Below are 24,222 nucleotides of genomic sequence, written 5' to 3'. Positions count from 1 at the left end.
CAACCATTCGCACTCACATTCACACCTACGGGCAATTTAGATTGACTGGATTAAACCCGGTCCTCAGAACTGTGAGGCAGTTTCACCCTCCTTGCCCAGACTGTAAATGAATGGTGCTTCTGGGAATCCACCACTGGCTGATTTAACCATATCCCCAAAAGCCACAAGCCTTTTCCTTTCTCTATTTCCACCTGGTGGCCACAACATTAAATGAGACAGAACAGCTTTGACCCTATACTATGACCTCCCCAGCTTTAGGCAATGCGTTGTACAATTAGCACTCTTTCCACTGGAGAGTACAAAGAAAATGTTGGCTGGTTTGTTTGTTAATTAACGATGTTGCCTCAGAGGGCCAGAACCATTAAATCACATTAATTATTTGTTAGTGGCGCAAAATGACAACGTTAATTTATCTTGAAGCAAGAACCATGTGCGGCTCAATGGAATCATAACCTGCTGTGGAAACATTAAGTCGTTAAGTCCTTTGGTCGCGACCATAAGTGTGACTGGGATGGGAATCGTTGTCTGTCGACCATATGTCTATCCTGTAACTGCGATCACTCCAGGGTGTCATCCATTTTATGTAAACTGGAATAGTCTCAGGTAGAAAATTACTGCATCATTTAGTCATGAAATAAACACAGAAAATCAAATAAACCATATCTTCACTAAACAGGTTAGTTCTTATTTACCTATTCTAATTTTCTTGGTATGTGGCTGCTTATCATGAGACAAATTTAGTTTGGTATATTGTCATAAGAGTGGTTGATCTGCAGTGAGTTGAACACCAATCATTCATTCATTCTGTCGGTGCATACCTCTTGAAGAACTGATTATTCAATTAGTGTGGAAGAGCTGGCGGCACGGTGGATTTACTGGTTAGCACATCTGCCTCACACTTCTGAGGACCCAGGTTCAAATCTGGCCTCACCTGTGTGGAGTTTACATTTTTCTCCCCGTGTCTGCATGTGTTTTCTCCGGGTACTCCAGTTTCCTCCCACGTCCCAAAAACATGCATGCTAGGTTAACTGAGGACTCTAAATTGTCCGTAGGTGCAAATGTGAGTGCAAATGGATGTTTTTTTATATGTGCCCTGTGATTGGCTGGCAAGTTGAGTTCAGGGTGTACCCCAGCTCTCACCCAGAGTCAGCTGGGATAGGCTCCAGCACACCCGCGACCCGAATGAGGATAAGAGGTACGGAAAATAAATTAATAAATAAATGTGGAAGAACTTCTAGACTTCAAACACCTTTTGTATGAGCAAAACATTTGTGAGCTCAACACTCACAAATGTTTTTCTGAATTAATAGATAAAAACAATCTACACTCCAACATCTTAAAGAAAGTCTAATTTCCCTGTTTGTGTAATGGTCATTTGTCTTAATACTAAACTATTTAACTCTGAATTTAATGATCCTTTTTGAAAAAAACTCCCTAAAAAAATGCAGCAGATCAAAACAATGAGAAAATGGCATGTGGCTGATGGAGTAAGGACTTTCTGAAGAAGTTATTCAATGAAACAAAGAAACCTTTGAGTGGCATATTCAAAGAAGAAATGTGACAAGGACAACAGAGCAAAACAGCCCGAGACCAGTGAGTTAATGCAAACACATCCTTTTAATTGTTAATGTTGGCTGTAATGTACTGCCTCAAACAGTTGTCTAGTGTTCCTCCTTAGGCTCCCTTGACTGGAATTCCATCAAAGAAGAGTTCCTCTTACCACCCTTGACAGTGAGACCAAAATACTGACCCAAAACCTTTGTTCATGAGGGAAAGGGCAGAAAGGACGCCTTTGCTCTCCCGAGCCACCAACTCACAAGGGAAGAGTCATTCTGTCAGGTGGCATGTAAAGTGGACCCACATGGGCCAATCATGCCGCCCTGTCACCAGCAGTCCTTGTCCTTGATTAAGTCTTTTCATCCTTCATTGGGCTTTGGGCTCTGAGCTTCCCATACTTTGTCTTGTGACATGTGTAATTTCCTCCACACAGGCCCCATCTTGATAGCGAGCTAATAGAAACTCTTGCCAGATCCGCTCCTAATGAAGACAGATTTTCAGATGGCCGAGCAGTCTCATAATATTAGTCTATCAACATGTTTTTAAGTGGATTAAGCTTGGACTGTGTGACAAGCACGCGGGGGAAGGCTTTGAGGGAGCTAAGATGGTTTCCAAAAAGATTTTGTGTGACACTTTCATTTGTGCTATACCATTGCAGGGCTACAAATTGGCGAATTACTCGATGGAAGGCGAAGGAATGACAGCAAGGATTTAAAATTTGGTTCGAGTGCTCGGTGAGCTCACTGTGTTTGTTGAACATCTCTATGTAAATGAGGTATTACACACAAAGTGCCTGTGTACACACATCTACAAATTTATACAAGGAGAAACAGATTTGAAAATCAAGGAATCTGTGTGTCCTTCAACCCCAATGTTTCTTATATACATTCGATCCATCAAGCTAAAGTGTGTCCCTGTCTGTCGGTCTCTAAGGTGATGCAAGAATGTGGCTCTAGACCTTTACACATGATCCATAATCAACTTTAGTTGATGTGAAAATGATGACAATATCATACACGTCACATACATTTCTTAGGAATATTTGGCATGCCGCATCTTGAGCCGTCACCTTATCGTGGTGAAGGGGTTTGTGTTTCCCAATGATCCTAGGAGCTAAGTTTTCTGGGGCTTTATGCCCCTGGCAGTGTCACCCAGGGAAAACTGGTCCTAGGTGAAGGACCAGACAAAGCATGGCTCAAATGAACCCTTTTGATGATTTACATAAATGCATATTAGTTTCCCTTGTCCGGACGCGGGTCACCGTGCCCCCCTCTGGAGCAAGGCCTGGAGGTGGGCCTGCACCCATGGGTTAACGTGGGTTCCCCTTCCCAAGGGCTCACCACCTGTGGGAGGGGCCATATACAGTTTAGGCTCTGGTACCAGTCCTCTTGAGATAATTATTTAATTTTCTCAAAATGTATAAATAAATTTAAATTGAGTGACGATAGTTGAAAATAAAATGTTGTTGACCAATTCAACAGTTTTGGGGGCCGTATTTGTTAGCAGCTTTATACTGGCTTTTTTTACACACTGGAAATTTGAAGCAAAAAATGCTGCACTGGGTTTATTTCACCTTAAAGGTCTTGTAATAAAACTATTTTGTCCTGCAAACATACGTATTCTTGTTATGTGTTGTCACAGAAAAACAATATTTAAAATGTGGGTCAAGCAGCAAACCAGATACTGTAAAAAAAAAACTGAAGAATTATCCATCCATCCATCCATTTTCTGAGCCGCTTATCCTCACAAGGGTCGCGGGCGTGCTGGAGCCTATCCCAGCTATCATCGGGCAGGAGGCGGAGTACACCCTGAACTGGTTCCCTGCCAATCGCAGGGCAAATATAAACAAACAACCATTCACACCTACGGGCAATTTAGAGTCTTCAATTAACCTACCATGCATGTTTTGGGGATGTGGGAGGAAACTGGAGTGCCCGGAGAAAACCCACGCAGGCAGGGTGAGAACACGCAAACTCCAAACAGGGGGGGCCAGGGATTGAACCCCGGTCCTCAAAACTGTGAGGCAGACACCCTAACCAGTTAACCACTGTGCCGCCCTGAAGAATTAGTCTGGGACATTTTTTCTCATTACAAAACTAAATGTTATGCAGTGTGATATTTGCTGTCCCAATGCCCCACGTGGGTTGAGACCAGTCCAGCGTTAATGTATTTTGTACCTTACAGGCCTAATTCTAGTAAACATTTTACACACAGCTCAGTTGGTAGAGATTATTCCCATGTTCAACCCTGAGGACATTTATGTAGAGTGGAGATTTAGCGGAAGTGTTGGAAGTTTTTTTGACTTGGTGGACTCGACGCAAGACCAACAAAACATTATTAATGCACAGAACCAGTGTAAAGGGTGGATATTTGAAAGGAAGCTGCCGGCTCCATTCATTTGAACATGCATTCTGGTCACAAACTTTTATTTTTCATGCACAGGCACATTATACATTATGAATATAGATTAGTATAGATTTAAAACAACATCTGATGCTTTACGTACTATTTATATGGCTAGAGCCGAGGCAACGCGGCGGCACGGCTCGCAAACCCGGAAATGTATTTTCACCGTAGGGGAAAGCTTCTGTGCATTTTGATTGAATGTAAACTGGGACATGAAGACGCCGTGCAACGGAGATTATAATTTTGAATCGCGTCAAAGCCAGTGGCCGACCGATCGGCCGCTCAAGGAAACAGTTGCCAAACGCGTACACTGCGCCATAGTTCAGTCGGGTTCGGCGGCAGTGCTCGGTGTGCGCCAGCCTTAACTACATAATCCTAACCTTAATTTACCCTAAATTTACTTAATACTTAATCCCAACACTAGTCCTAAAGATAACCACAATAAATGTCTTTTTTTTGTTTTTTTTTTACATTTGTGATGGACATCTCGTTACATCTGCATAGCCTACCCTTGGCTGAGGACAAAAAGGGAACAAAAAGGAGGAGGGGGGGGGGGGGGTGTCCGGAGGCCCCCCAGCTGGCGAGCTACCAACACAGAAGGAAAAAGAAGCCTCAACTCAGCTCAAGTCTACTCCGAAAGGTGTGAGTTTAGAGTTGAATGCCCCAGGGGCGGGGGGTAGGAAGAGGGAGTGCCGACTTGGAGAAGACCACGCCTACCAGCCTGAATCTTGTCCACAAATTTGAGTAAATAGGTTTTAAAATAATAATCTCAAACACTCCCAATTTTGTAATCTCACGCATAGAATCATTATTTAAACTTTGGTCGTGGCAGATGGGTTGCTTATTGTTCAATACAATCCTCACAGATCTTCTGTGATGCACCCAACCCCTCTCTTACTGTTCACATTCATTTGCTGTCCTTGTGTGTCACCGATATTTTCCTCTCCTCTGGTAGTAGGTGCTCCTACTACCAGAGGAGTGACGAGTGAAGATGCCATGCCAAGTGATTGATATAGTACACTTGTCCAGAAGGAGAACTTTGGGCCCGATTGCAATGGTGTTCCCCCCCCCCCCCCCCCCCCACTTTATTTTAATAAAATAAATACTGTACATATTATACTACATATTTGTTCTTTGCGCAATTAATAAACAGATAACAACATATTATATTTACATCCATAATGAAGAATGTGTTTATTGGATTATACAGTATGTGTACAGCATGTAGAAAACTTGATACCATGTTGACAGCAAAATGGCACATAACCAGAGAGCCAATCACAAGCGTTCGTTTTAGAAGGAGAAAGTGATATGAAAAGAAATCTGCCTTTCCAGCTATTTTTCAAATGCAACTAAAATTGTAATCATGGAAATTTCCAAAAGGAACCATAATGTAATTACCAAGTATGGGAGACAAACCAACAAGATGCATTCAAGAGATCCTGATGAGTTGTGCGAAACAAGCGAGGGTGCAATAATCCTTCTAGACCATAAAACTTATTTATTGATTTATTTTATTTTTCTCTTTCCCCTGTAGTAGGTGTGTCTGCTTCTTGTGGGGCAGCCAACAAAAGCAACATTATTACATCTGCTATAATTTATCAAGCCCGAAGGGGGAAGAAATGTGGTGCATCTAATAAATGTCAACCTAGAGGCAGTCTGTGTCAACCCTTGTGTTCCAGTAACTAACAAAAATGTGACTGAGGAGCTGAGCTGAATGCATCACACAGTTGTCATATGGAATCTTCAAAAGCAAATGGCTCCAAATCGTCTATTCTAGTGAGACGGTGGACTCTGGCCTTTAATTCTTGTCATTTTTTAACCATTTGTTGATTTTCTTTGTGAGCAATTTTTCAATTTATTGCAAAGTGCTCACACATTAAATAACAGACAAAATTATGAATTGCATTTATAAATGATTAACTAACACAGTATCAAAGCATAAAAGACATTGTAATTTGTCTTCATGAAGCACAAACTTGCACATTATAAACTATTTTTGGTCATTTGGAACAGTTGCGTTTTAACAAACAAACACACAAGAAAGAAAGAAAGAAAGAAAGAAAGAAAGTGGAGAAGCTGGATGCAAATCCATCCATCCATTTTCAACACCGCTTATCCTGGTAAGGGTCACGGGGTTCTGGAGCCTATCCCAGCTGACTTCGGGCAAAAGGCGGATTACACCCTGAACTGGTTGCCAGTCAGTCATAGGGCACATATAGACACAGACAACCATTCACACTCACATTCACACCGGCACTGAGTGGGAACTGAACCCACGCTGCCTGCACCAAAGTCAGGCGAGTGTACTACTACACCATCAGTGACCTTGGACGCAAATCACACACTCTAAATTCATTGTGTAGTCAGTGGTCTAGAGGGATACCAAATTTAGTGGAGGATCACTCCTGCAATGAGTTCGGACTCCTACGGTTTGGTCACGCCTCCATTTCAAAAGGAGACACTTTGAAATGTATACTCTGCTATTTTCAATGAAAGCACACGGAAGCCTTGAAAATGTGCACGAATATTCCAACTTCCGCAATGTTGACTGTACAAGTTGCAGTAAATCTAGCGGAACGTCTCAATATATCAAATGCACCCCATGCCATGTTCTAATATTTCTCTACATTAATAAGACAGACAGAGAAGAACACCCTACAACATTTTGACAGTGCTTGTCTATGCTGTGTGTACGGTGTGTTTGTGTGTGTGTGTGTGTGTGTGTGCGTGCGTGTGTGTGTGTGAATACATGCGTGCATGAATACATGCGTGCATTAAGCAGTCTAGAATAGTGTTTGTATCGACTAAGAAATGTCCAGAGAGTCCCCGTTACTGCTGTGTTGTAAACAAAGAGTGGACACATTAGAAGGGGAGTTGGAGTGAACCTGAGTAATAAAAGAAATATGGATCATAACAGCTCGTTCAGGTTGTTCTCTGTGTGTATACAGACCTGGGGAAAATGCTGAGCAAGGTATACAACTTTGTTATGCTGGATCCTACAACCACAATTTTGGGAAACAGGATTATCCATCCATCCATCCATTTTCTGAGCCGCTTATCCTCACAAGGGTCGCGGGAGTGCTGGAGCCTATCCCAGCGATCATCGGGCAGGAGGCGGGGTACACCCTGAACTGGTTGGCAGCCAATCGCACGGCACACATAAACAAACAATCATTCGCACTCACATTCACACCTACGGGCAATTTCGAGTCTTCAATTAACCTACCATGCATGTTTTTGGGATGTGGGAGGAAACTGGAGTCCCCGGAGAAAACCCACGCAGGCACGGTGAGAACAAGCAAACTTCAAACAGCGGTGGCCGGGGATTGAATCCCGGTCCTCAGAACTGTCAGGCAGATGCTCTCACCAGTCGTCCACCGTGGCGCCGGAAACATGATTATATTGGATTATATTTTATCATATCTGAATGTAGCCTCTGAAAGCAACAACCAAGCATCCAATGAAGTCAGCCTTTTCCTTTTATAGTCTGTGGGCCAATTAGCAACTTCAGAGGCAGAATACAAGCATTGACTCCTTTTGTTTTACTGTAACATTTCATCTTAATTGCACAAACAGTGTTTGCATATACAAGCGTCGTTCTTATTGGACTGTAGCTGAGTGGCAAACTTTTTGGTTAAGTCAATGAACCCTCCCCTTTTGTTTTCTAGCCCCGTGAATTGAATCAAAGTCCCCTCAAATATGATCAAATAGCGGCATGTGCTCTTTTTAAAATCAGCACTTTCATAAATAAAGTCATTGGCTAATCTCGTAGTTATGAGCAATGAAAGGTTATAGTGAGATGCATCTCTCATGTCTTTTGCCAATGGAATTTGCATGATTTGGGGGAATTTTACGATGTACACTTCCTTGCATTTGTTTTCCTGATAATATGTTCAAGATTTTTTAGTCGCTGCTGCAGCCCACCACTGGTGTTTTCATATATGTGTGAATATGTGTGTGTGTGCGTGTGTGTGTGTGTGTGTGTGTGTGTGTGCGCGCACGTTCATGCGAAACGAGCCAGTGCTACTTTGTAATCCCCCACTTACAGGTGTCAAACACGAAAGCTGCGAATGGTAGACAGCATCCTACACTGCAGCCGCTGCATTCTTGATCAGGACTTTGTTTGTATATGCAGACATCTCATTATGGGGGAGCCAGCTCCAACGTGGTACTCAAGGCTGGGGTGGGAGTGTGACTGGGGGTGGGGGATGCGTGTTGGGGGGGAGGGCAATGACAAGGATTCTCTGAGTAATGGGCTCAAACATCAGCACGCCATTAAGTGGAGCTGCGCTGCACGTTGCAGCCCGACAGGCCCATTATGAAGCAAAACATAGAAGCCGCTGAGGCATCGAGTGGTGGTCTCCCTTTACAATTGAATCTTTTTAAACTCAGAAAGTTGTTGAGGATGTGCTTGTTTGGCCGAACTACATACAACAAGTGTTAACAAGGATGACAAAAGCATCCTCCTCTCTGTTCAGAGTCTTGCTGAGTTTTTTCGATGAGTCTTGCAGAGGCTAATTTGTACAAAGCAATGAAGAGTGACCTGCAGCTTGATCTCTACAGTCAATATGTTGATGCCTTTTGCTCTGGGACAATGACATTCTGCTTCCTCATATTTATCCAAATCCTCTCTGTTGACTTTGGATGAAACAAGGAGGACACGGGGCTGCAATTAATCATGTCCAGTATTATTCTCATGATTATACTGTAGCTACTGTATAGCAGTCGATGGAGTTAGAGGATAAATGTGTCATCCATCCGACTTTCTTCAGTGCACGGGGAGGTTCATGGGAAAATCTGATCTCAGTGGTAGATCTGTAAGCATTCAGTGTCGAGCAGAGCTGGTGCAAAATGCGATTACTTCCTTGGTGCATATTGTTTGTGGAGCACATGGAATGACTTGCTTTGCTATTTTCACCCTGTCCGGTTGTAAAGACTGACCGTTTTTGTACAGTACATAAAATAGATCAATGAGTCAACCAATCCCACCCAACTACACAGACTATTGGAAATGTCTCCAGCCAATCACACAAACTGTGAGGAAAGACAGGAATAGTGCCGAGTTGCTGTCGGAGGATTGCAGGCTTTAGGACTTTGGGCTGAGCAGCCTGCCTGGCGCTGGTGTGCATAACAACAACTAATCTTGAGTGGGAAGTCATGCATTTTCGCCCATTGATTTCTATATTTCTTCTGCAGCGTGTTTGTATTCAGAATTGTGTAAGCAAGATTTGCAATTGTTTTTTGGTCTTCCTACCAAGAGACTAGAAATAGGCAGTCAAACTAACTGTGACTCATGGTGTATCTGCGAGCAATAAAACTTTAAAAAATGGAAAGTGGATATAAAATATACACTTGGCATCAATTCCAGATGTCAGAAAATACTCAAGAAAGCATGTTTTTCCTCACCCAGTCTGGATATCCAGTAGTTCCAAAACCTTGCTTTGTACCTACCTAAATGAGACTGTTCTATTTCAGAAAAATCTAGGCAAAAATGATCACAAATCAGTGATTCATACAAGGTGCCTATGGTTCATCATTCTAATGGTCCTGTGGGTTAAACATGATTTGAGCTCTGAAGATAAGAGGGAAGCAGTGGGAACAGACAAGTACTCAAAGACTCCTGTCCCTATTGATAAAGCAAATGCCCGAAAGCTGTCGCAGTCATCATCTTATGGTTTTAGAAGTCATTCTGACTGCGCTCCTCCAAGTCATTTGCCAGCTATCATCTGCTACCTGTTTCAATGATGGTTCTCATGACTCATGCAGGAATCACACACAGTTACAGCTGACATGAGTAGGTCGTCTCTCGGTTGGGAGATGCAATTTTATCAGGGCCAGCAACTTTGGGCGTTTCGACACCATTATCTCTTGGACCTCCATTACTAACTGCATTGAATGAGCACTTAATAAAGATCGCAGTGATGTCTCTTGGTTGTGACACACTCAAAGCATCAATAACTAAGTTTAATGGTGATGGAGTAGGTGGTCATAAAGTGTAAAAAAAATTAAAAAAAAAAAAAAAAAAAAAAAAGTTGGAAGTGAGGTCGCACTTTTTAACTTTTGATGGTGGCATTTGTTGAAAACTAAACTCCAACACCATCCATGAAGAAAATGTTGAGGAAATCACAGAAAACACAACAATGCCGAAATTGCTGGAATTAATTATTTTCACAAAGTGTCATGGTAGCATTGCAGTCACGTGCTGTCAGCGCTAAACAGAAAACTGAGCACTTTCAGCTTAAAAAAAAATATTAAATGTATCACATAATGTAATAAATATATAAAAGCCATAAGTCATTGCTGCTCTTAATCTCACCAGCTATAAATAGACACCACAGGGCATCACAACCTCTGCCACCACGTAACCTTTTAAGAAATGAAACAACAGTGTTGTCTTGCCTCCTTCATGCGTTAATACATAATATAAGAAACTACTCAATGGAGATGTGTGGGAGTGTCTTCGTTGTATTGTTTTATTTTACATATAGGTTAACTGAGCAAGTTTTGGCATAGGCAATTACAATTAAGATCAATATTGTATTTATACAATGTCAGTGATGGAAAAAGCCGTCTTTGCAGCATGGCAACAGATTAGGCATTGTAAGCATAAAGAGGAACTCAGCATCAGTGCATGTCAGAGAGAGAAAAGTGCTCATCCTCTCTGGCTGTAATATATTCAGAGATGTTTTGTTTGTGTAATGACAATGGTCCATTGTGCTCCATTACATATTGAAATACATTTCACCTGTTTAAAAGGATGATGATTGTGAATGGTCTTAACATATTCTTTAAGAACAATTATGCATATGACACTATAACTTGTCACACACTCCTTTAGTTGCTGCTTGTGATGGAAGCATAACTTGTATCAGCTTTATGAATAAACTTATAGGGAACCCGTGACTTAGCAATTCAATTTTCTGAAGAGTGGGAGTTTGGCAACTTGCTTGGAGCCTCAACAGTGAGTGGAAGACTTAACTTAGAAGGGACTGCAAAACAAGGGGTTTTTTTTCTGAAAAAGTGTAACCAGTTTTTGCCTCTGAGAATATGCTCTCGGAACTAATCCTTCACCCCTAAAACATTTTTGACAAGTCTGATATTTGGAAAAATAGTGAAGAGGAGAGAATTGTGAAGCTTTAAAGAAAACATTTTCACCAAAAGTCACACACGGCAGAAATGACAAATTCTTAAAAGGGCCAATTGCCCAGAAGAGGAATCAGCAGTTTAGAAAATAGGATTGAGAGTGCAGAACATATTGTGCTTTTGTTTTGGAGATTCTCCGCCTGTGGTCAGGACACTGAGGCCAATCAGGTTGAGCGTGCAAACTCTTAACATGAAGCAGTGACATGGAACCAGTGCTGTGCCGTGAGGGCCTTCAAAGCACACTCTGCTGGCTTCAATACTATAAAAAGCACTGACCTAAAATGACAACTTCATTAAATTATTAATTATTTATAATATTTATGATCCATCCATTTTCCATACCCTCAATAATCGTGAGCTGGAGCCTATCCCAACTGACTCTGGGAGAGAGGCAGGGTCCCCTGAACAGGTCGCCACGCAGGCACGGGGAGAACACATGCAAACTCCTCACAGGCGAGGCCGGTTTTGAAACCAGGTCCTCAGAACTGTGAGGCAGATGTGCTAACCAGTCAACCACCGTGCCGCCTAATGTTGATTATAATTAGTATAATATAATAAAACAAATATATGTGTATAATAATACACATTAATTTATTTCCAAGTCTTTTGTCTTCATTTCATAGCATGTGTTCATGTGCTTTACTCAGCTTCTTGTCATATACAGTGCTGTAGATGTAGATTTTATTTTATTTTTTTGGGGCCAATCAGATTTCAGATACTAGTGTTGCCATACAAATGTAATCTGATCAAGGCCTTCAGAATCCCAAGTGCTGGCGTCAACCAAGTCATACACACACACACAACCGTTGAAATGGTCTAACCAATCAGATTTTATATTCACCACTATGCGCCTTCACGCAGGCTGAGTCACGTTGATATATTTTCCCGTCCTCTGATTGGTTCAGATAAATAGTCCTCTGATTGGTTGAGCTGAATATGTGCATGAGAATTGATTTAACGAAAAGGACAATTTTGGACATGATTAAAACATTCCTTTTCAAGGCCACTTTTAAAAAAAAAAAAAAAAAAAAAAATGTAAAACTCGACTTTGTGGGGCTAGATCAACCAACATACTACTGGCTTGTTTTCAATTCGGAAAAGATTTTGGGGCACTTTCCGAGCAGTGTATACAGTATTGGCTATTTTCCACAGACAGTCAGGATAAAAGAAAGGAGGTCTGCTGCGTCTCCATCAGCATCTCCGGTGAGTACTATGTATTTTATTTCAAGTTTTTAAATTTTTTTTGTCATGTTATTAGATAAATATTGATTTTGAACTAGCTATATTGTAGTTTATACACGACAATCACTGTAGAGGTTTGGAGTTGATGGTGTAGATAAAGTGCTATAGAAGTGCAGTCCATTTCCCATTTACCATTTGTTTAGAGGTGATGTTTTGGAATATAAAGGTAACTGTACTTCTTGCTTCAGTAATCATGGCATTCATCCTCAAATATGGGCAATCCCTCTGTCTCTTCTTTAATGCAACACAGTTATACATGTGTAGCATTTTTGCACATTATTTTTGCAACGTGATGGTGTTATTAAGAGGTGGATTACGTCACTGAAGTCCCAGGTCCCAAATTCACCATCCGCCACTTTATGGAACAAAAGAAAAATACGTATTGTCAAGCTTTCCCTCTTGATGTCTGCTTGTCTGCTAACCTAGTAGCTTCTGTGCAGACATTTGTGCTAGAGTCAGACAATCAGAGCAAGAGACACTCAGAGGAACGTAACGTATCACACAAAGCCACAGGAGCATGGATGAGGAACTGCGCGAATATGAAGGAAATGATTGTTTAGATGTAAAAGTTGAAAGTAGCAGATGTTGTGCTGACAGTCAGTTCCTTGCTTTGTTTACTGGCGCTTCTCCAAGCGTTGCTGCTTAATGAGAACTTCCAGGTATTCCCCCGAGACAAGACATTTTTAGGGTTTCTTTTCTGTCAACAGTAAATTCTGCTGTAATTATCTTTATCCCATAGCTGATCCTCTGGACACACACCATAATCATTACTCCGCCACAATAAATACACCTCAGTGACAACAACCAAATGCAAAAATGTAACAGCTTGACTACATGTCAGCAGCTAGAGTGCACCCAACAATCCATTAGGGAAGATGGGGTGAGAGGTGCAATACACCCTTGACGCAGTGGCGTCTGCTAGTTTTCTCTAGGGAAAACAATATACATGTACTAATGTATACTTATAAGTATGTGTATGGATGTATGTATATATGTGTGTGTGTGTGTGTGTGTATGGGGTGTTGTGACGATTCGTTTTAACAACGATTCGATTCGGAGTGTAGCGGACATGCACGCCACAACTTTGAGGGGTCATGGAGACTCGTGACCAGACAGAAGATCCCCCGGCGGTTTAGGCCTAATGGGTGACCCGGAAGAAGCCCGAGTCAGACCCTGTCCGCACAGAAATCAATTTAAGTGCAAAGATAAGTTGTTTTTTTTTTTTTTATCATTTCTATGTTTTAACAAAATTATAAGCAGTCATAAAAATAACATTTATATTATTTAACAATTTAATCAACATTCCCAAAAACATGTCTACAAGGTGCAAAGATTTTCTCTACATTTTTAAAGTGCGCTGACTCAAATTTTGAGCACCACCAACCACCAACTCACATTAGCCGTTTCTAGTCGGGACTCCCAGTTGACAGACAGACGGACAGTCAAGTGGGAAGTGTAGCGGACATGCACGCCGCAATTGTGAGGCGTCACAGAGACTCGTGACCACCTGAGAACTCCCACTCCTACACGCTGCCCTGCTGTGAGACGGCGACTAGGACTGGGCATGGTGTAAATGTTTGGGGAAGACTATGTGGTTAATATACCCCAGACATGCCCAAAGTCCGGCCCCAGGGCCAAATCCGGCCCGTCTTCATATTTCCACTGGCCCGAATCCTCTGTCATAAAACCAATAATATGTGGCCCGGCAGTAAAAAAATACACGCGCAATTTTATATTTCACCAAATGATGGCAGTAAACTTGTGGCTGAACTCTCGATCGGCCGTTTTGCGCATGATCTGTTTTTTGCCCATTTCTAAAATGGCAACTAGAAGTAAGAAAAGGAAAGTTGATAGCGAGGGCTGCCGTTTCCAGGACAAATCAGAATCAGAATCAGAATCAGAATCATCTTTATTTGCCAAGTATGTCCAAAACACACAAGGAATTTGTCTCCGGTAGTTGGAGCCGCTCTAGTACAACAGACAGTCAATTTACAGAACACTTTGGAGACATAAAGACATTGACAAAAAACAATTGTGCAAAAAGATGCAGAGTCCTCTAGCACTTAGAGCAGTTCGAATGACTAATATTGCATGAATAAGAACCGCGTGAGGACAAGACTAAGTGACTCCCACCTGCGTGACTTCTTGTGCATTAGAACCACCGCTTTTGAGCCAGACCAGCCCCATTTACTGCAGTCGAGATCTCAGTATCACCCTTCACATTAATGCAAACATGTTGTTTGTTGATTCTGATGAATAAAGTTTGCGTTTGAGTCAAATTTCATAAAAATACTTTATTTGGCATTTCAATAATTTTTATTTTAACCTTCATTTATCCAGGTCACGCAGTTATCAGATCTACCTAGCAGCAGACAGCATAGTAAAACAAAGTAAAATAAAAATAAATACGAAAAAGCATTGCCCTCGTCGGTAGTATGTAAAATTCATGCTGGCCCGTATGACAATTTTTTTACGTCAATGTGGCCCCTGAACCAAAAAGTTTGGGCAACCCTGATATACACCGATGCGCATGAGGCTCCACCCACTGGCATTGAGAGGAAATGCAAGCGCCAGAACTTGTGGACGTGCCTTTGATGTTTGTTAACAGAAGATAAAATGTCTATTTTTATATCTTGCAAACTCTATAGAAATATTCCAAATGTATGCCTTGGTATCAGTGTCCCCATTCTTACTTTGAGAGGTCCTTTGCAATATTTTGAAAGCTGTTCATGATTTGAAATCAAACAGTACAAAATGTTGTATTGAACAATAAGCAACCCATCTGCCATGACAAAAGTTTAAATAATGATTCTACGCGTGAGAGTACAAAGTTGGGAGTGTTTGAGATTCATATTATTTTAAAAACTAATTTACTCAAATTTGCAGACAAGATTCAGGCTGGTGGGCGTGGTCTTCTCCAAGTCGGGACTCCCTCTTCCTACGCCCCGCCCCTGGGGTATTTAACTCTTAACTCACACCTTTCTCAGTGAGTAGAGTTGAGTTGAGGCTTATTTTTCCTTCTGTGCTGGTAGTTCGCCAGTTCACCCCTCCCCCTTCTTTTGTTCCATTTTTGTCTTCAGGCGCCTCCGGGTGCCATTATGTGCGTGAACGCCCGCCGCAACCAAGCTGGCGGCGTTTTCGATCGAAGAAGTTGACCATGCGGCTTCGATGGCTTTCCCTAGCCACGATCGGTCGGCGGGGCCTCAACGAGCAGCTGCCGGCACCCCGGACGGATCCCGAATGCCTCTGAGGGCCAGAGCTCGGCCCGCCACCAGGTCAACGGGCAGGGAAGTTATGAGCGCATCCCAAATGGGACAACAACTTTTCTTTCCTACTTCTTTTTATTTTTGTGCATCTGTTTTTGCTTCAACCGAACCGTCTTCGTTTCCGCCTGAGGTCCGGAGGAAGACCACCCCAAAGACCAGCTGATCAGCGTTCGTGAGTCAACACTGCAATCCTTACTGTGATGTACAACATCGGTGCATAATAATTGTGGAGAAATTATTAGCTGGATACAAAATCCCAATTTTGCCTTCACTCGCTCTGACTCAACGCATTGAACGCTCACACGCTCATTTAGTTTAGCCCAGCGACCACACACACGATGTCCTCTTTTCCATTTTTGTACGCCTTTCTTTCGTTTACCCTCAGTGTTATTTTATTTTTGTAGCTTGTAGTTGTAGTTGTGTGTTTCATTAAATATACCATAAAATTCCACGCGTGGTCGTATTTTGTGTGTGTTCTGAATATAAGTAAATCTCTGTAACCTAGGACTCAAAATGTCGTAGAGTGGAGCAACCTACAGATTCTGAGACTGATTAAAAAGGTTTGTCGTCATTTCGCCTAAAGTTAAGCTTGAAATATTTGATATGGTGCCCTTTTCAAGACATTAGTTTGATTTTTAACAATTAAATCAAAATTATGATAAACCAGAAGTAACACAAACATCGCTCCTGGCTTATTACTTTATCCTAAATTAATTACAATTATTATTTCATACATAATCGCTACAGGAGGATGATATTGGTTCATCTGGAATCATATGATCCAAAATAATTCAGTGGTTTAAAATCAATTCAGTCACTTTTTAGCAAAAACATTCAACCAGGGTGACTGTGAAATAAATACCTGCATAGGGAACAGTGCAGTTAAAATGTCCTAAATGCCTTTTGTTTCTTGTAAAGCTACCAGGCAAACTTAATTTTGGATATACAATAAACAACCATTCATGGCAAATACATTCACACTTTATTTGAATAAAGTGCAAGTGACATCCCTTCAGGTTGGATTAACAGTCGATTTACCCGCTACTTCTGTTGTTTGTTGTTTTTCAACATAGAAATATTACAAATATTATGAATAAACACACTTATTGTAATTGAACACAAAATATGTAATGCTCAAATGTTCTAATCATATATATTACTACCCAATCACATGTCACAATGTCTGCTGCAGTCGTTATAAATTGTAGCTCTGAGTAGCTTGTGACGTACAACTATGTCGTGTTAGCGTTTTGCTAAAATTTGCCTGTTATGGAATTTTGTACCTTAGCTCAAAGTGTGTTCAGCAACCTTTTAGCTCTCGTGTTGTCATGAGGAAAACCTGGTTGAAATAGACGTTTGGCCTTGCTTGCTTCTTGAAGTTATACATCAACTTAGTGGCTTCTCACATTACTTGTGTTCCCCGAGTTGTAGACGACAGCGGATAGCAAACAATCTTTGCATGCCCGTCATGTCTTCTCCTTGTTCATTTTTTATTACTACAAGATGCGTCAATACTTCTGATTTAAGTTTCGCAGGAGATTGAACGTTCCACTCGTTTCTCAGGGCATTCAATCGATCACAAACTGACTGTTCTGCTTGTCTGAGAAGACATTTCGGCTCGAAACCGAGCTGGCTTCATCAGTTCATGCAGCAAGGCATGGACTCACTAGCCAGTGTTTGTGTGGTTATGCTCCAACTGAGAGAGATGCCCTACACCACGTATGGAGTCATTCTTTTAGAAAAGGGGGCGGGCCGTTAAGCCGCCTGGCCTAGAGGCCATTGGCAGTCCACCAGAGTCATTGGGTGGAAACTCTCTCTCTTATATTCCATTCAGTTGTAAAGTAGTCGTGGAGTTACCTCACGGTCAAGACGGAATTACTGTAGTATTTTTTTTTTTTTTTTTTTAACCTGTCCTAGTCAGCTGCATGGCCATGCAGAATGATGGATCTGTATGCCTTTTGTGCAAGAACAGTTTTGCTGTGCAACAGGGGAGTTTGAAATACTCCCTCTTCTTATTTTTCTTTTTTTTTTAATATTCTGATGTTTATTGAATATTCAGCCGGACAGAAAAGGGTTTTAGGGGACAGACAGAGGGACAGGACAGACAATGGGAATAGGGGTGCGAACCACAGCAAAACAATAGACAGTCTAGATATTTGACAACAAGTAACGTTACAAAGTCAGATTGTCGCCACCCACTCCCCAGGACCCAGGGGGGTCCCCTAGCCCAACCGAAGCACCCCGACCAGTTCCGAAGTCCCCACACACCCAATCCCCCACCCACCCAGTGTGCCCCACCACCGCCACCACCCCCAGAAAGCATGGGGGCCCCAACTACCAACAGGGCCCAATGCAAGAGCCACCTGCAACCCGAAAAAAAATGTCACAGGGAGAGGAAGGCAGGGAGCCAAGGGGGGATGAAAGTGGGGGACCCCCATCTCCCCAAAGGCTGACAACCAAGGAGGGGGGGTGCAGGCCCCAGTTGTTGAGCCCAGAACAATTTGAAGACCCATCACCCACCCTATTACTATGGTTACAAGGTCCCCGACTAGCAACCATTATCCCTGTACCATGATCATGTGCGTGGGTTGTCGCGCATTAAAACTGGGGAGACTGGCAAGGGTGAGGTGAGATGGGGCAATGATGACCCGCAACCGTCACCCGCACTCTGGCCAACCAGCTCCCCAAAGGACGTGCGAATGTAAGTTGTGATATAACGTTAATAAACTAGTTTTTCACAGATTAGGAAGAATATATGCCCCTCGGTATTGTTACATTACCTGTCTGGATGTGTGCGTATTCGTTGTTTGAAGGTAAATCCCTCCCATGACCAAATGCTAATATGAGCTAGTCTGTCAATAGTGTCCTTTCTCATCTGATGAAAAGTAACATTATTCCTGGGTTTTTTTTTAAGCACAGCATGTCTACCTTATTTATGAAGCGTGTTGCAGCAAGCTATATGCAGACCTACTGTAGGCCTAATCACATACTGTATGTGAAGTGGTACTGTGTTTTTGAAAGACAGCCAGGTTGTAGCAAATCAAAAATGTGCTCATTGTCTTTCAGCCCTAATCAATAAAAGAAAATGTAGGAGTCACAATATTGTGAAAAATAAAGTCATCCTTTCATTTATCAGACGCAAACTTGTCAAGTATGAAGGCATGAATTTTGTGTTGTTGCTAACCAAAAACTCAAAATGTTCTTGCCAAACAGCTCTTCATTCTTTTACATTATTGCTGTTTTGAAATATTTTTTTTTTTTGGAGGTTTTATTTGTTTATTTCTTCATTTTAATATGATGGACCTATGTGCAGGATACCGGTCGAACCACTTTTGCTGAGGATTTAAATCAAAAATTTGCATTTTTTCAGCAAACGACATGTAGCATGAAGAATTCATTCATGATCCCTAAGTAAAAACCACTGAGGAATATATTATCCCAACGTTGACAAAGTGAAACCTTTCAAATCTCTGGCATCACCAGAAGAACATAGTGTAATTGCAGAAAGGTTAAATATTACTTCTCACATCAGGAGAGACAAGAAGGTAGTTGAAAGCGTATGAAATATGATACGAATGCAAAGCATAAATATTACCTGACAGTGATGCATACAAGAGGCGTCTAACAAATATAAGCGACATCAAGACGGCAAGCCAAGCTTTAAAGTGATGAAGCGCAAACCATCGCAACGTGCGCAAACAGCCAAACCAGCGCGTCTGCAGAAATGCGCAGAGAAACCTCATTTGCATTGCATGACTTTGAAGTTCAGCCGTGTTGCTGTGTGCGTCACCGGCTCTACATAGATTCCTCGTGATTAGATCTATATGGATTCCTCGGATGTGCTTGTGTGAGGAGCCCCGCCGAGCCAAGTAGAGCGGAAAGGGGATTGGGGCGCATGGGGGGGGGGGGGGGGCTCCCATACATGCAGCCGATAAAGGGTTCCATTGTATGGCTGAGTGAAGGCTCATTTGCGCTCTTAAAGCCTTTGGGCGATCCTCATTAATCTGTTGAACGTGTGATGACAGAAAAACTAAAGCCTCTCTCCTCTCAAATGCATATATCAATATGTCATAACCCCGAGAGAGAGAGGGCTTCGTGAAGTCCACGTGCCCGTTGAAGCCATTATGTCAATGAAATGATCATTACGCACATTGTTTCCCTCCTACAATAACTGGGTGCTCCTAAAGCCTCTCAAGCATGATTAAAGAGAAAAAGAGAGCCGACTATGTGCAACACAGACGCACTGACACAGTTGCGTAACTCTCATTCATGCTGGAACCACACACACACACACACGCGCGTGTAACGAAATTAAACACACGTTACCGTGAAAATCTTCCAAGTGACTTCAATCAAAACTTATGTTGTTGCCGTCCAGTGATTTGTGAGTTTGCTCCTCTCGCTTCTTGGTTTGCAACGAGACACAATTAGGACGAAGACGTGTGCGGACGACAAGTGCGCATTTGAACTTCCACTTTGCAGTCTTCCGTCTCCATCCAGTCGTCCGCTTCAGACTCTGTCCAGAGGCGAGTGGTGCTGAAGGGCTTTCCTACTTTCCCTCCTCAGCCTCCCTCCTCTGTCGAATCCTCACTTTGATTGCGCAATTCTTCCCGCCCACAGAGGGAGATTTTTACACCAATCACCACTATAACTATAGCGAGCTGTGTGTTTGAGAGACTTGAGAAAATGGCAGCCAAATGCGCTGCGTTAAAAAAATGTAAGAAAAAACGCCAGTCACCCATGGTATGACGGATATCGGATCAATAATTTCAAGAGTTCTTCATAAATGTTTGAGCCTGTTCATGCTTATCCACTTGAGCGTGCGGGTGTTCAGTTTGATCAGTGAGGTTTAAACAAGTTTAACGCGCTCCCGTCAGCTTTTACTTTCAACATCTGTTAGTGAAGCGCCCACCTGCGTCTCTTTGGGATTACTGCAGTTTTTGGTCGTGCACCGCACGCCGCACACGCTTCTAGATGATGACGTGCACCTTTCACGTTCATCCCCTCTCGGGGAATTTCAACGTATTCTCATTGGAATCGCGTAGCGTGGGTTACTTGCAATTGTGTAACACACAATATACTAAGGCACAGCAAATGCTACTCATAAATCTCCATAAACAATCCGTTTCATTTAAAACAAAGCCAATATTTACGTGTGCAAATGCTGAGAAGCATTCTGTTCAAATATACTGTTAATGTGTGACTTTTTCCACCATAAGATACCCAGTTAAATCGTGCTGCATTTAAATCACATTTGAAGCTTTCAGAATTACTTGATGAAAGAACAAAATTAAATGTAATTTATTTAAGATAAGATATTTTAGTTGATATCTACTAATACATATGAATAGCAATGACTAAAATGCCCAAAGCAAAAAGATAGATTGTTAATATAAAGTCTGTTTCTCATTGCAGAGAGTCAGTTTAAGCATTATCATTTATAATGGCTGACTAGTAAATATTTCATGAAACAACTTCCTAAATGCATTATATAGCAAAGCAGAACCAATACGCAGGACTGTTTTCCCGTATTAACTTCAAGACTTGAGTCCAATACTTCTCTTTAATAAATGTTTGGCCAGCAAACATTTTGTAATTTCCTTCAGTCCATTCATTAGTGATGCTCAGCTACAAGTAATAGCATGCATTCATAGCCACTCATTTAAGGTGTGATTGCGAGGTTGAATGTACAGTGCCTTGAAAACAAATAGTTGCCCCCTTCTCAAATTCTTTTTTTGCAGTTTCCCCGTTTTAATGTTCAGACCTACGGAAGCGCTTCCGTACAGACCAATGTAAATATCAGACAAAGATAACCCAAGTAAACATAAAATGTAGTTTTTAAATTGTGATTTTATTTATAATGGGGAAAAAATATTCAAAGCTACCTGACCCTGTGTGAAAAAGTAAATTTTTTATGGTTCATATTCATTCATCACACACCAGCTTGATTACCTCCAGACCTGTTCAATCAAGAAATTACTTTAAAATAACCTGTTTGACAAAATGAAGTCAGCCAAAAGATCTCAAGAAGCTGCAACACAATACCACGATCCAAAGAAATAAAAAACAGTTGAGAAATAAAGTAATTGACATCCATCAGTCTGGAAAGGGTTACAAAGCCATTTCTAAAGCTTTAGTACTTCAGCGAACCACGATGAGGGCCATTCCCCACAAATGAAGAAAACATAGAACAGTAGTAAACTTTCAACTTTCAGCGACAACTCATACAGGAGGTCACAAAGGAACCCAGGACAACATCTAAAGCACTGCAGGCCTCCCTTGCCTCAGTTAAGGTCAGTGTTTATGACACAAAAATAAGGAAGAGACAGAGCAAAAATGACATCCATGGCTGTCTGCCTAAGCAAAAACCACTGGTGACCAAAAAGAACATCAAGACTTTTCTTACTTTTGCAAAAAAAAAAAAATATATATATATATATATATATATATGAATGATTCCCTAGGCTCTCTGGAGAATATTCTATGGATTGAGTTTACAAAAGTGGAACTTGAACCAACAATTCTGCTCTTTACCAGAAAACCCTAAAGGAAAATGTTCAGCCATCAGTTTGTGGCCTCAAGCTGAAGCGCACTTGGGTTCTGCAGCAGGACAACAATCCAAAACACACCAGCAAGTCAACTTCTGAATGGCTTAAGAAAACACAATGTAGGTTTGGAGTGGCCTCGTCAAAGTCCAGACCTGAATTGACAGCATTTTAAGTTTACTTGTGTTATATTTGTCTGATATTTCCATTTGTTTGATGAGCTTCAACATTAAAGGGTAACTTCTACTGTGTAGTCATGAGGTACTATTTTATGTTTGGTTCTCATGATGTATTTAGGAATACTTATAATGTATGTGTTTCATTCATCTCTGTGAGGATTTTGAGTAATCCAAGAGGAGCTGCATTGTAAATTATGTCAATTTTTTTTTTTTTTTTTTTTTTTTAAAAAGGCTTTGGTCACAACAGAATTGACAGTTAGTTAGCTTGTCAAAATGTACTTAACATTCCATAAGCGGCAACATCAACATCATTTGTTTATAATGGCATTCATGGTGGAAAAGGGACTAAGGCGAATTGTGTGTGAAAAATGAATGACATAATCTTGAAAAAAAAGAAAGAAAGAAAAGCACAAACTATGTTATCTGTCTGTCCAACCAAGAGTAAATATGCTATTCTATTGTAACATCTGTTTCACGTACTGTATGTTTTCTCCTGCCCCTCGCCTCATTCAACGAAACATTCCAGTACAGCATGGCTGGAGGGGAACTAATGTCCAGTATTTCAGGAAACTGCAACCAACCATCCATTCTCCAGCCACGCTTTTCCTGTAGCGCTTCTCCTTCTTCAGTTTTCGGGCAAAGCTGGAGCCTATCCCAGGTGACTGAGAAGGAGGCGGGCTACTGACTAGTCACCAGTCAATGGCAGGGCTGGAAGGTGCCTGTTCCAGATGACTTCGGGTGAAAGGTGAACGACATTTCGAGCTGGTGGACATCAATCACTGGGCACAGAGTGTACCTCTCATAGGCAGACCATTGACACTCACGTTCGTGCCGTCACCGGGTCGTAACTAAACCCACAGTGGTTGAACCGTGGTGCCGCAGTATCTTAATGGAACGACTGTACAACTGCATGCACGATGGACTCTCAAGGGCTCATTCTCGCTGAAATGGGGCAGGCAATAACGTTTCATTTCAGTTCTTGATGTTTTTTTCTGAGATAGAATATACTGCCCTCTTTTGGTTGAGGGTGAAATTTCCATCATCTATACTGTATTGTCAATCGCTTATTTTTAGGGTCATGGGTGAGCTGGAGCCTATCCCATCTGCGAATTACAGGGCACATTTAGGCAGTCATTCACATCTCTGTAGTCAACGTTTTTGGAATGTGGGGGGAAACGGTGAATCCAGAGAATATCTATGCTATGCTAACATAAGAAGAACATGCAAACACCACGCGGGAAGGTCCCGGCCGAGAGTCGAAACCCAGAACCTTTGACTGTAAGGAAAACATCATGATATCCTCCAATCTGCTTCAATCATGTAAAATCAGCGTTTAATGCTTTAGTTTGAAGCGAATCGCTCAATGGTAATAAATACAAATGTGAAAAGATTTGTTCAACCTGCGTACACTGACCTAACAAAAATCAAGTGTAGAAAAACAGAAAGGCAAATAAGGTTAAGGTCAATCATACACGTAGAGTGATAGTAATTGCTAAATATTGCACATAATTATGAAGTTCAAATAATAGTTACAGCCAATAAATCTAAAATTTAAAAAATGATAAAGGAGGAAAGCCAACCAAAAAGCCGAAAAGGTTCTAAATGTTCCATGCACACAAATGCAGAAAACACTGTCAGCTTTCAGTGACTTACTGCCTAATTTTTATGACGTTTGTGTTTTATTTTGTGAAGAGGGATTAAAAAGTCAAATTAGGCCATTTTTATGGATAATTCAAGAAGGCATTTGAAGATTTTTTGAAGACAGAGTACAATCTAGTTCAGTATACAAATATTTGAAGAAACATTTTCTTTTGCTGACTTGAGGACAACAGATTTCCATCCCCTTTGCAGCTCATCTGTTACCAAAATACAGATGTCTCT

General features: G+C 41.5%; 1 protein-coding gene across 1 annotated transcript in view; it reads right to left on the bottom strand.

Moving 5' to 3' along the window:
• Positions 1–20,135, bottom strand: part of LOC133409706 (metabotropic glutamate receptor 4-like) — a 212,663-nt gene extending 192,528 nt beyond the window's left edge. Inside the window, exon 1 of the mRNA XM_061690102.1 lies at positions 19,944–20,135. The gene's annotated coding sequence lies outside the window, so the exon portion shown is untranslated. The remainder of the gene's footprint in view (positions 1–19,943) is intronic.
• Positions 20,136–24,222: the final 4,087 nt, after the last annotated feature.

This window comes from Phycodurus eques, chromosome 1, assembly GCF_024500275.1.
Source record: "Phycodurus eques isolate BA_2022a chromosome 1, UOR_Pequ_1.1, whole genome shotgun sequence".
NCBI classification, from domain to species: Eukaryota; Metazoa; Chordata; class Actinopteri; order Syngnathiformes; family Syngnathidae; genus Phycodurus; species Phycodurus eques.
This window is presented reverse-complemented; position numbering and strand designations above follow the sequence as displayed.